Below are 10,263 nucleotides of genomic sequence, written 5' to 3'. Positions count from 1 at the left end.
CCACCCGGTGCCAGTCCCTGCACTGGTTGCTCGTCTACTTTAGACTACAACTCATATTCATCACTCATTCATAAAGCTCTCCACACTGCCCTACATCTCTTCCCTCACCTCTATCTACCACCCTACCCCCTACTCTACATTTTCACAATGAGCTATGGTAACACTAACACTCTACAATCTGAACCTCACACTCCCATTTACAAGGTTTTTCTAGAGCTGCACCAGTTCTCTGGCATGTGCTACCCTTGACAATCAGATTAAGGCCGCCTGCACACGGGCGGAAATCCCGCCGCGGGATTTCTGCCACTGAAAGTTTGCATAGGAGTGCATTACAATACGCACTCCTATGCAGGCGGCCGCGCGAAATCTCGCGCGGCAAACAAACCGCGACATGTCCTATTTTTGTGCGGGGCACGCACTCACCCGGCCGCCGGCTCCGGTCTGCGCGGCAGCCGGCACATGAAAGAGCTGGGGCCGCCAGGCGCGGGTGAGTACGCGCTCGTCCCTGCAGGCTCTCGGGTCGGGTCCCGCGGCGAGAATTCTCGCTGCCGGATCCGACCCGCTCGTGTGCAGGCGGCCTAACTCCCAACATCCAGGGGGTTTAAGTGCGCCTTAAAAACAGATCTCTTTAGGCAGGCCTATCACCTTCTCTAATCTGGCTCCTTTCTTTTTAGCTCCCTTCTGCATTATTCCTCAGAAGCCGATCCCTTCATTCAACTGTATGCCCCACACTCTTTGGATGCTAATGCACTCCATATGTGTGTATACACCTATTTATTGGCTGAGTGTCTAGTTCATCCACCTTTAGACTTGGGATGCACCCAGCCTTATAGGATAGGTGCATATGGACTGACTGGGGCATTTAGTTTTTATGGCAGCTGTGAGCTGCTCGTTAGGTCCCATCTACCCCCTTCCCCCTCCTCTATGTGCAATGATATTTATTTTGTTGTTATTCTCCTATCAAGGCCAGACTCTCGTGTGTGGGCTGTGTGTGGGCATGCAGCAAGTACGCAATGACATGTGCACTTGCATGCAGCCAATCCCTGTACGCTATCTTGGCATCTATGTGCATGTAATATGCGTCAAGTGCATGCTGCAAATTTTTTTTTTTTTTCGCGCGAGTAATATAAGGCCTCCCTCACACAGGGCGTTTGCAAAACGCTGCCTTTTCAGCCCAGCTGAAAACGCTGCCCATTCATTTTAATGGGAGACTCAGCTGAAAATGCCCAAAGATAGAGCATGCAGTGTTTTCAGCCCTGTGTGAGCAGCCCCATTGAAATGAATGGGAGCCTTGTACAGCGTTTAGAACAGGGCTGAAAATGCTGCTGAAAGCGCCCTGTGTGGGGGAGGCCTAAGTGTGAAAAAAAGCGCAGGTGTGAGTGGTCCGATACAAATCAATGGGAGTATTGGCATCGCGTATTGCGTACTTGACCATACGCAAGTGGGAGACTTGCCGAAGATGTATTAGTGGCTAAGCATTGTTAGGGGGTTAGCAACTTTATTGTTTAAGTTCAGTTGCGGCTTTTTTTTTTTTTTTGTGAATGGGGTTATGTCACCGCTGGTGTAGTCACACCACATTCATCCATTCTACGGAAGTCAAGGCAGCTCTGGAGAAGAGAAACACTAGATGTGTCTCCTCCTGACTGGTCGGGTAAGTGCTCTAGGAAGGGCCTTAGAGCGTTAAAAAAAAAAAAAAAAGTGAGGAGCTGCAGAAGAAGATGCTTGTTCCTGGACGCTGACCGCTGCAAGGGTGAGCTACCGACTTGGGCTGTCCCAGCTGAAAAGGCCTGTTCTACCACTACGTGAGTCTGCTCCATCGCTGCCACAAGCAAAGACTTATTCTATGAGTTGTGTTCTACAATAAAACTTTCATTCAAGCAGCAGCACATGTGAAAAAGACTTGGGTATGCTAATAGATCACAGACTGAACATGAGTCAGCAGTCTGATGCAGCAGCCAAAAAGGCAAACAATTCTGGGATGTATTAAGAGAAGCTATTCTTCCATAGTCAGACCTCATCTGGAATACTGTGTCCAGTGCTGGGCACCCCACTTTAAAAAAAAGGCATAGACAAACTGGAGCAAATTCAGAGAAGAGTTACCAAGATGGTAAGGGGGCTGCAAATCATGTCTTATGAGGAATGGTTAAAGGAACTGGAAATATTTAGCTTGCAAAACAGAAGGCTGAGAGGAGACTTAATAGCGGTCTACAAATATCTGAAGGGCTGTCACAGTGCAGAGGGATCAGCCCTATTCTCATTTGCATAAGGAAAGACTAGAAGCAATGGGATGAAACTAAAAGGGAGGAGACACAGATTAGATATTAGAAAGAAAACTATTTGACAGTGAGGGTGATCAATGAGTGGAAGAGGTTGCCATAGTAGGTGGCGAGTTCCCCTTCAATGGAAATCTGGACAGACATATGTCTGTGATGATTTAGTGAATCCTGCATTGGGCACGGGGTGGGACCCAATGACCCTGGGGGCCCCTTCCACTTCTACCATTCTATGACTATCATTTTGGTGTTGTAGTTATGGCTAGTTAAACAACTGCACTTTTGGCACTTTGGCATGTGATTATATATGCAAGATCCAATCCAAACCTGTTCAACACTCCCAAAATCTTCTTGGTCCTTGAGGGCGTATTTAAGTGGCCATATTGGTTCTCTTCCCTTTGTTTCCCAGAAAGTTTTGGAAACTTTATTGGTAACTGTTATTTGATATGTTTATGTACCTGATTTTATGGCAATCTGATAGATAGAGATATATGACATTCTAAGGCATTTGTATATGTGGGCCAATAGAGGGGGACTTGACACCTAATTGTTTATACTGTAGATAACACGGTGGTCCGCACTCACGAACTGGGGGGGGGGGGGTTGAGGTAGAACAATGCTGCAGCACCCACTCACTAGTATAGCAGAAAGCGGCTCCTGCTACACTCACAGCGCCCACGTCGAAGCGCTGTACGAGGTCATGTGACATGCAGGTCACAGAGGATGACAGATAAAGGGGAGGAGTCAGAACAGATGGGTGGAGTGATTTATCTGCTTGACAACCTTTGCTCCGAAGAGCATGTTGGGCCTATTCCCGCCTGCTTTTCTGTGAAGAAAATAGGCGTAGTTATGGAAAGAGTCAAGAACCTTTAGGTTAGCTGTACTGATATTGGGACTACAAGTCTTTAGCCTCTCAGAGCCTTTTTAAAGGCCAAAGTCCTCACTTTTATAAGACTGCATCCACACGGGCTACAAAATCTCTATGTGAAGCCCATGGTTTCCTATGTGTTCTTTCACATGAGAGATGTTTTGTAGCCTGAAAGAACCCATTGAAAACCATGAGCTTCACATACATGTGTTTTGTAGCCCGTGGGAAATAGGCCTCAGGTGGCAAGACCATTCCTCTAATCACAACACAACTAATCATTTACATATCTGCCTGAGATGTAACTGCATGCAAGTTTTGCCACAAAACGACAACTCCTTCTAGACGCTTGATTTTTTTTATACAATGAGTTGTATATTGATAACATTTTAAAAACGGAAGGCTGAATGCACACGGCCGGGTCAGATTCCACATGCGGGATCCGACCCAATACGCAGCTGGTGACCACTGCTTACCTGTCCGGATTCTTGTTATCTGTGCTGTGGAAGTGCCGGGCCACCTGCGCAGTACAGATAATGCCACGCCGTCGCTAGGCGATGCTGTGGATGGGACGGCTTCCATTGACTTCAATGGAAGCCGTCTGCGCAGAATCCACGCTGAAATAGAACATACTGCGATTTTTCCTCTGCTCGTGGACATGGAAAAGCGATTTTTAATAGCACGTTTATGGGCAGTATTTGCTGTAGAATCCGGAGGCGGACGCCCACTCCAGATTACATAATGCAAATACGCCCCTGTGCATTGGACCGAAAGGAGTTAAGTTTGGAGATAAGTTTTGTAGCTTCCGTTTAAATCACACCTGGCTCACAACAGGGTAATGTGAGGAGTGTTTGGGAAGGCAGACTTGCACCCGGGGGTCCAGCCTGTCATGTCGCTTCCCAGCCAGTTTACAAAATTAACATTATGTGTAAAAACAATGTTTTTTATTATGCAATGCTTTTATGAAAGCTGCGGCCGGCCTCCACCAACTTGCAATCTCTTTATATGTCTGGTGTGCTTATTTCCATCTGCATTGTGTTATGACATGTTTTAATCATCACGGAAGGATGCCCGGTGTGTGAGCGGGGGTGTATGCCTGCCTGCGGTCAGGGCTTCACAGCGACTTGGTACATAACACGTCACAGCCAAAAATCACAGTGCCACCACGCTTGCATTGCTAGCAATGAAAGTGAATGTGGTCATGTTGCGACCCTCAAGTTACATCAACATGACAGTTGCAAGAAGTGCAAAACTTTTTGTGTCATCCCTATTTCCTCTTGTGAACAGGACCAAACTCCTATCATTGTGCATTGTTAATTTCTTATTCTGTAACTTTGTCTGCGCATGTAAACCCTGAAGAATATACTTTGCTTTATAAATAAAGAACATTATGTTGCCTTTGATGTTTCAAAAGGAAAAAACATTTGCTGTTTTGGCTTTCAGAATTGAATTTGCAAGTCACAAACCACACTGGTAAACCACAGCGTAGAGCAGATAGAACACGTACGGCTACTTACTCGCAAAGTAATGGGTACATGACACATTTCTGCAACGTTGTACCCATACATACCCTCCCTGCCTCACACATAGGCTGGCACACACTTTAACACTAATTCATTCAGTTTTCTACCCAGTCTAATCCTTTATGCCATACATACACCATCCTATAGATCATGCATGCATTTTCTTTAATCGTCTTCCCCCACATGACCCAATCAGACCACACCGAGATCCTTTTTCTGTGCTCTTTCTGTCCCTCCCCATTCCTGTCCCTCTCATGCTGTTCTGTGCTTGTTGCTTTTGCAGTGTAATGTGGCTGAGAGTGTCGAGGGGGAGAAATGCTTCTTCTGGGGTCATCATGTGAGTTGCTATTTGCTGTCTTGGCCTGAGTAACATCCCCTGCAATGCTTCATTCATCAGCAGACTCTGCAGTCAGGTAGGTGTCACTTGATTTGTACTATGTATCTGCAGTACATGCAGATCTGATGCTGTGCCAGGCTGGACATCTCATGCAGATATAATTACTGTGCAATCCTTATATCATTAACCCATTTGGTGGAAGCACTTACTTACTGCTATCTACAACCATGGCAGCATACCAGGCAAGAACGGGGTAATTATTGATAATAATGTATGTGCACAGCCTTGTATGTAGGGGAAGATACCGAGTAAAGGCAGTACCCTCGCATGATAACCAGTTTGCATTAATTATGCATGTTCCCTTTGGGGAGTGCACTTTTACTTTGATACATTCGACACAGGACAAATGATAATTAGTTGTGATATATCATATATACATGTAGTTTCATCTCTCCGTAATGTTACTATGACTCATCTTTTATCCTCATCCAGATACATTGAAGACATTTGTGGCATATCCACAGGTGTCGAATTGGTGTGGGTCCCACCTCTGGGACCACACCTACTTCCAAAGCAAGGGAACCCCCTGTCCCTCCCGAGGCAGATGGGAAGTGACTATGTGTGGGGCTCTCTCCACGCACGTCTATGGGAGCTATAGAGGTAGAAGAGCCACTATAGGACCTATACCTATCAGGAATTTATGACATACATTTTCTTGAGGATATACATTAGCATAAATGTTTACAAGGAAATAAGCCTTTACGAACAAAGAGTTATTCCTTGAAGTTTAAAAAGGTCGTATGGTTTGAAATACTCCCCCGGTCATAAGAAAAATATTATATATTGCACTGATAGGCAATCTGTCTGTATTCTGCTTGTGCAGGAAGCAGCAAGATAGCAGCATTCTCACCAGAACAGCTCAGTCAAAAAATATTGTATGTACCAGTACCAAGCACATAACATAAATACAGTACCAGAGCTAAGCTATTCTGTTGCAGGGGCGGTAATGGGCTGACAGAACCAGGAGTAGGATGATTCATCAAGCTCCACAAGATACTGTTGCAAGGAGGAAAAAGAGGGACTTCCTCCTGGTACCCCACCTACAAGTTGATGGCTGGCGCCCTATGTAACCACATTGGTCACACATAGCTATAACCAGCCATGGTCATTTTCTGTTCTCTTTCCATTCTAGGTCTATAGGCTCATTTTCATTTATTGGTTTTTATAATTGTAATTCGTCTGGACAGCTTTGTGTTATCTGGTTGCTTATCAGAAGCTTCTGAAGCGTAACGTAAATTCACTTTATGTGATGTACACCGTGTACCCTTTTATTGCCCACCATTAAGCGGAATGTAAAACAACCCACATGTAGGTAATTGAAAATGTTGAATGTCAACTGAGCTCGTTTCAGATAAATCTATATGGTTGGCCTGTGATATTATTGTATAGCCAGTGTTTTACCTACAGTCCAATTAGTAACATTAGTGAATATGGGCGACAGTCTTCAGCTGCTTATAATGTGCATATGATCCAGGAAGATACAGTCCCTGAGGCTACTAATTGGCTCATGTGAGCGAATAATTAGTTCCCATGATCCTTAGGTGTTGTGAACGTCTGCAGGAATGAGGGATCCCCTTTTGCATACTGCTAGGTGGAAAACTTATCTAAGAAGTACAGTCCCCGTATCTTACAATGGAATAGAGAGGGAAGGGGGCACAAACTTGCAGCTGGACCTACTGTGGCCTGTTTTTATTTTTGCTATGGTCTCCCTTCAAATCAATGTATGTCACTTGTGTGTAGTTATGCTGAGAGATCCCAGGAGTCTCAGGTTAGCATAGCAATCTACTCATATTTGTGACATAGTTAATGTATTTTGGGAATGTGTCTATGAACCTTATTTACTAAAACTTTCAGCATTTGTGAAAGAGAAAACCATTTAAACTTTCAGTATTCACACAAGCCGCAATTAAGCCGCCCTTTAAGACACAACGATTTTCGCTCAAAAATCGCTCAAAGCCGTCTTTTGAGCGATAATAATTATGTCTAACTGCACTGACATCATGCAGTTTTTCTTAAGCCACCGCTGATCACTAAACTTTCAGTATGCTGTCCGATGTGATGAACACCGCACATTGACATGCGCTATTCCTCTCCGAAAATCAGACAATAAAAGGACATGCTGCATTTTATTTTTACTTGGAAATTCTGTGTGCAAGCAGCCATTCAAATGGATGGGTGCTATTTCTGTCCAATTTTCGGTTCTAAAATCGAATAGAAAAAAAGTTTGTGTGCAAGTACCATTAGCAAAAAGAAATAATAATAAAGAATTGTAGAATATACAGTTCAGCTGTGTACTTCTCCAACTGGTCCTAATATATATGCAATTGGTGTGTTATATGTGATTTTAGCAATACATGTTTCTAAATCTGTTTGCCTGCTCGGTGTTTGTGAAAAGTTCATGTAACGTGATACAGTGTGAAGTGGGGCGGGCAGCCTACCATTTCTGGTTTCATAACCTTGATGGTAGTTTATCCATGACATCAGAGACCACAGTTTGAATGTGCAAAGGCAAAAAACGTCCATGGAATAACTTCCTAGCGATAAGGTCAGAAATATTCATAGATTGCATTTATTATATAAGATCTGAATGTCCTTTTAGATTTCTGCTATGCAGCGTCTTGTTCTGTATTGCTTCTACAACTACCAATACTATCATATATACAGCAACAAGGTTTTACTAACTCATTACAAGGATAATTTCGTTTTAGGACTTGTTATACAGTCATTTCCCAGTTAAGAGGTATTCACACACAGCCTTTGCTGTCCATTAAGGCTTTCATGGCCCATTCACACAGTGTGGTTTAAAGCTCTGCAGCTTTCAGGGTGGTTTTCTGTCTTTGGCATGCATTATTGGTCACACTTATGTTGTATTGTTGCTACAGGTCCATCTAGAACTTACCTGTCACAGTGCTCCAGCCACAACACAGAAGTAGGTCCAGCCAAGCTTCACAATGTCTGCCCGCTTCATCTGACAGTGGCATTGGTTCATGTACCCTGTCATTCGCCACTGACTGCCGATGAGTTAACATCTATCTTCCGGTATGGGGCTTAATTGGTCAGCAGTGAAGTGGTTCTCTCAGCTGGCCCATCAGGCATTAATGGAGTGTATATATTCCGGACCCTCCTCATAAAGAATGTCAGTTATTCCTCATGGTGGAGTTCTGGTTAAGCCCATGTCCTCCTGGTCTGTCTGTCAGTCTTTATTACTTATACATCTGTTTCCTAGTATTGCTATTCTATTGTTATTAATACTTGACAATTGTCACCCCCTTTTACCATCTAGGGACAATCTCGGTAGCCCCCAGGTTTTGGACATGGGGGTCGCTCTTTTCAGGGCGATCACTTTGCTTTTAGACAGGGTTTTCTCATATTAGTGTTATAGAGTGAGATTTCCCTTTGTCCTGTTTAGTTACGTTATCCACTGTTTTGTTCTATGAGTTTTCAGACTATGGGTATAACCATCCTGTTGGACAACAATTCCATCTAATCCGGATGTGGTGTTTTGGCGTCCACTCAGCTGTAACATTACCTCCTCATAGAAGCTGATCAGATTAGTTTGGCACAACCAATTTCTCATAAACCAAAGATATGGAGTTATACTTTTTTGTCATTGAGAAACCTCAGGATAGCATCTCTTAGACAAACTTCAATTTATGCACGATAGAGGTTAAATTTACCGGCGTATAGTTTCCAGACTTACTGTTTAACCCCCTTTTTTAATATTATCACCACATTTGCTATGCACAAGTTCATAGGAAAGGCCTATAGAAATAATGGTCTATTATTGTTCTTGATTCCCTTACAGCACCTTAGGTGCCATCAGGACCTGACAAATTGTTTATTTTAATGTTTCAAATGTAGTGCTACACTTCTTCCTGATTTAGGGCTTTTTCACATCTGCGCTTGTGGATTTCATTTTCCTGTTCTGTTATGGGAGCAGGAAAAACAGAACTCATCGGTAAAACGGAACCGCCATAAGATGGAACAGAACAGTGCCAAATGAACCCCATTGACTATAGTAGGCTCTATTTGTTTACAGCCAACTGGCTGACATTTTACATGATTTAACAGGATGAAACAGGGATGTATGCAGCTCTATTTTGTCCTGTATTTTAACAGAATTCAGCGATGGAAATTTCGAATGGAACCTTTGATGATGATATGGGCAGGCCCTTAGATAAGCAGCATGTAAAAGTGCGGTCCAAGATCTTAAAAATTGAGGAAAAGACAGACAATGGTATAAAATAACAATTAGTTACTTGTTGAATCCCTTACTGCTCAAGCAATTTTAAAATTAAAAAAAAGACTGACAAACTGGAGCAAGTTCAGAGAAAAGTTACCAAGATGGCGAGTGGCCTGCAAATCATGTCCCATGAGGAACGGTTAAAGGATCTGGAAGTGTTATGCTTGCAAAAAAGAAGGTTGAAAGGAGACTTAATAGCTGTTTACAGATATCCGAAGGGCCGTCACAGTGCAGAGGGATCAGCCCTATTCTCATGTGTAAAAGGAAAGACTAGAAGCAATGGGATGAAACTGAAAGGGAGGAGACACAAATTAGATATTAGAAAAAACTTTCTGACGGGGTGATCAATGAGTGGAACAGGTTACCACGGGAGGTGGTGAGTTCTCCTTCAATAGAAGTCTTCAAACAAAGGCTGGACAAATATCTGTCTGGGATGATTTAGTGAACCCTGCACTGAGCAGGGGGTTGGGCCCGATGACTTCAGAGGTCCCTTCCAGCTCTACCATTCTATGATAAACTGCTGGTTCGGTGCTACCTGACGGTCTTTATTTTCTGGGCTGCAGGGATGATATCACTTTGCCAACACAAGACCACTGCAGCCAGTCATTGCCCTTAGTAGTACACCAGTGAGGCTATTGATTCTACAGTGATCAACGTAATGTCATCATTGCAGCCCAATAAACAGGCTGGAGCACTGGAGTTGTGGGGGATTTAACAGGTCAGTAATTCACTTCTTTTGTTATTTATACTATTATCTGCCTTTGTCCCAAGTTTTATGATGTCGGACAACCTCTTTAATGGAGAGTTTGCCTTATTTTTCTATATTTGGTATGCTCACAAGTGCTACAATAAAAGTGTCCCATTGTTTAGGACAATAGATCTAAAAATAATAATAAATTCACATATCTCTCTGCTATATAATTTACTCTACATTAGGTGCATTTGTATATGTACCCCAAAAT

General features: G+C 43.4%; 1 protein-coding gene across 2 annotated transcripts in view; it reads left to right on the top strand.

Annotated features, from left to right (window-relative positions):
• The first annotated feature begins 4,995 nt into the window (after positions 1 to 4,995).
• Positions 4,996 to 10,263, top strand: part of TBC1D1 (TBC1 domain family member 1) — a 176,696-nt gene continuing 171,428 nt past the window's right edge. For both annotated transcript variants that reach the window (XM_066573195.1, XM_066573198.1), the window contains exons 1-2: positions 4,996 to 5,074; positions 7,941 to 8,097. The gene's annotated coding sequence lies outside the window, so the exon portion shown is untranslated. The remainder of the gene's footprint in view (positions 5,075 to 7,940; positions 8,098 to 10,263) is intronic.

This window comes from Eleutherodactylus coqui, chromosome 7, assembly GCF_035609145.1.
Source record: "Eleutherodactylus coqui strain aEleCoq1 chromosome 7, aEleCoq1.hap1, whole genome shotgun sequence".
Lineage (NCBI taxonomy): Eukaryota > Metazoa > Chordata > Amphibia > Anura > Eleutherodactylidae > Eleutherodactylus > Eleutherodactylus coqui.
Note: the sequence above shows the minus strand (reverse complement) of the source record. Positions and strands in the feature narration are given on the sequence as shown.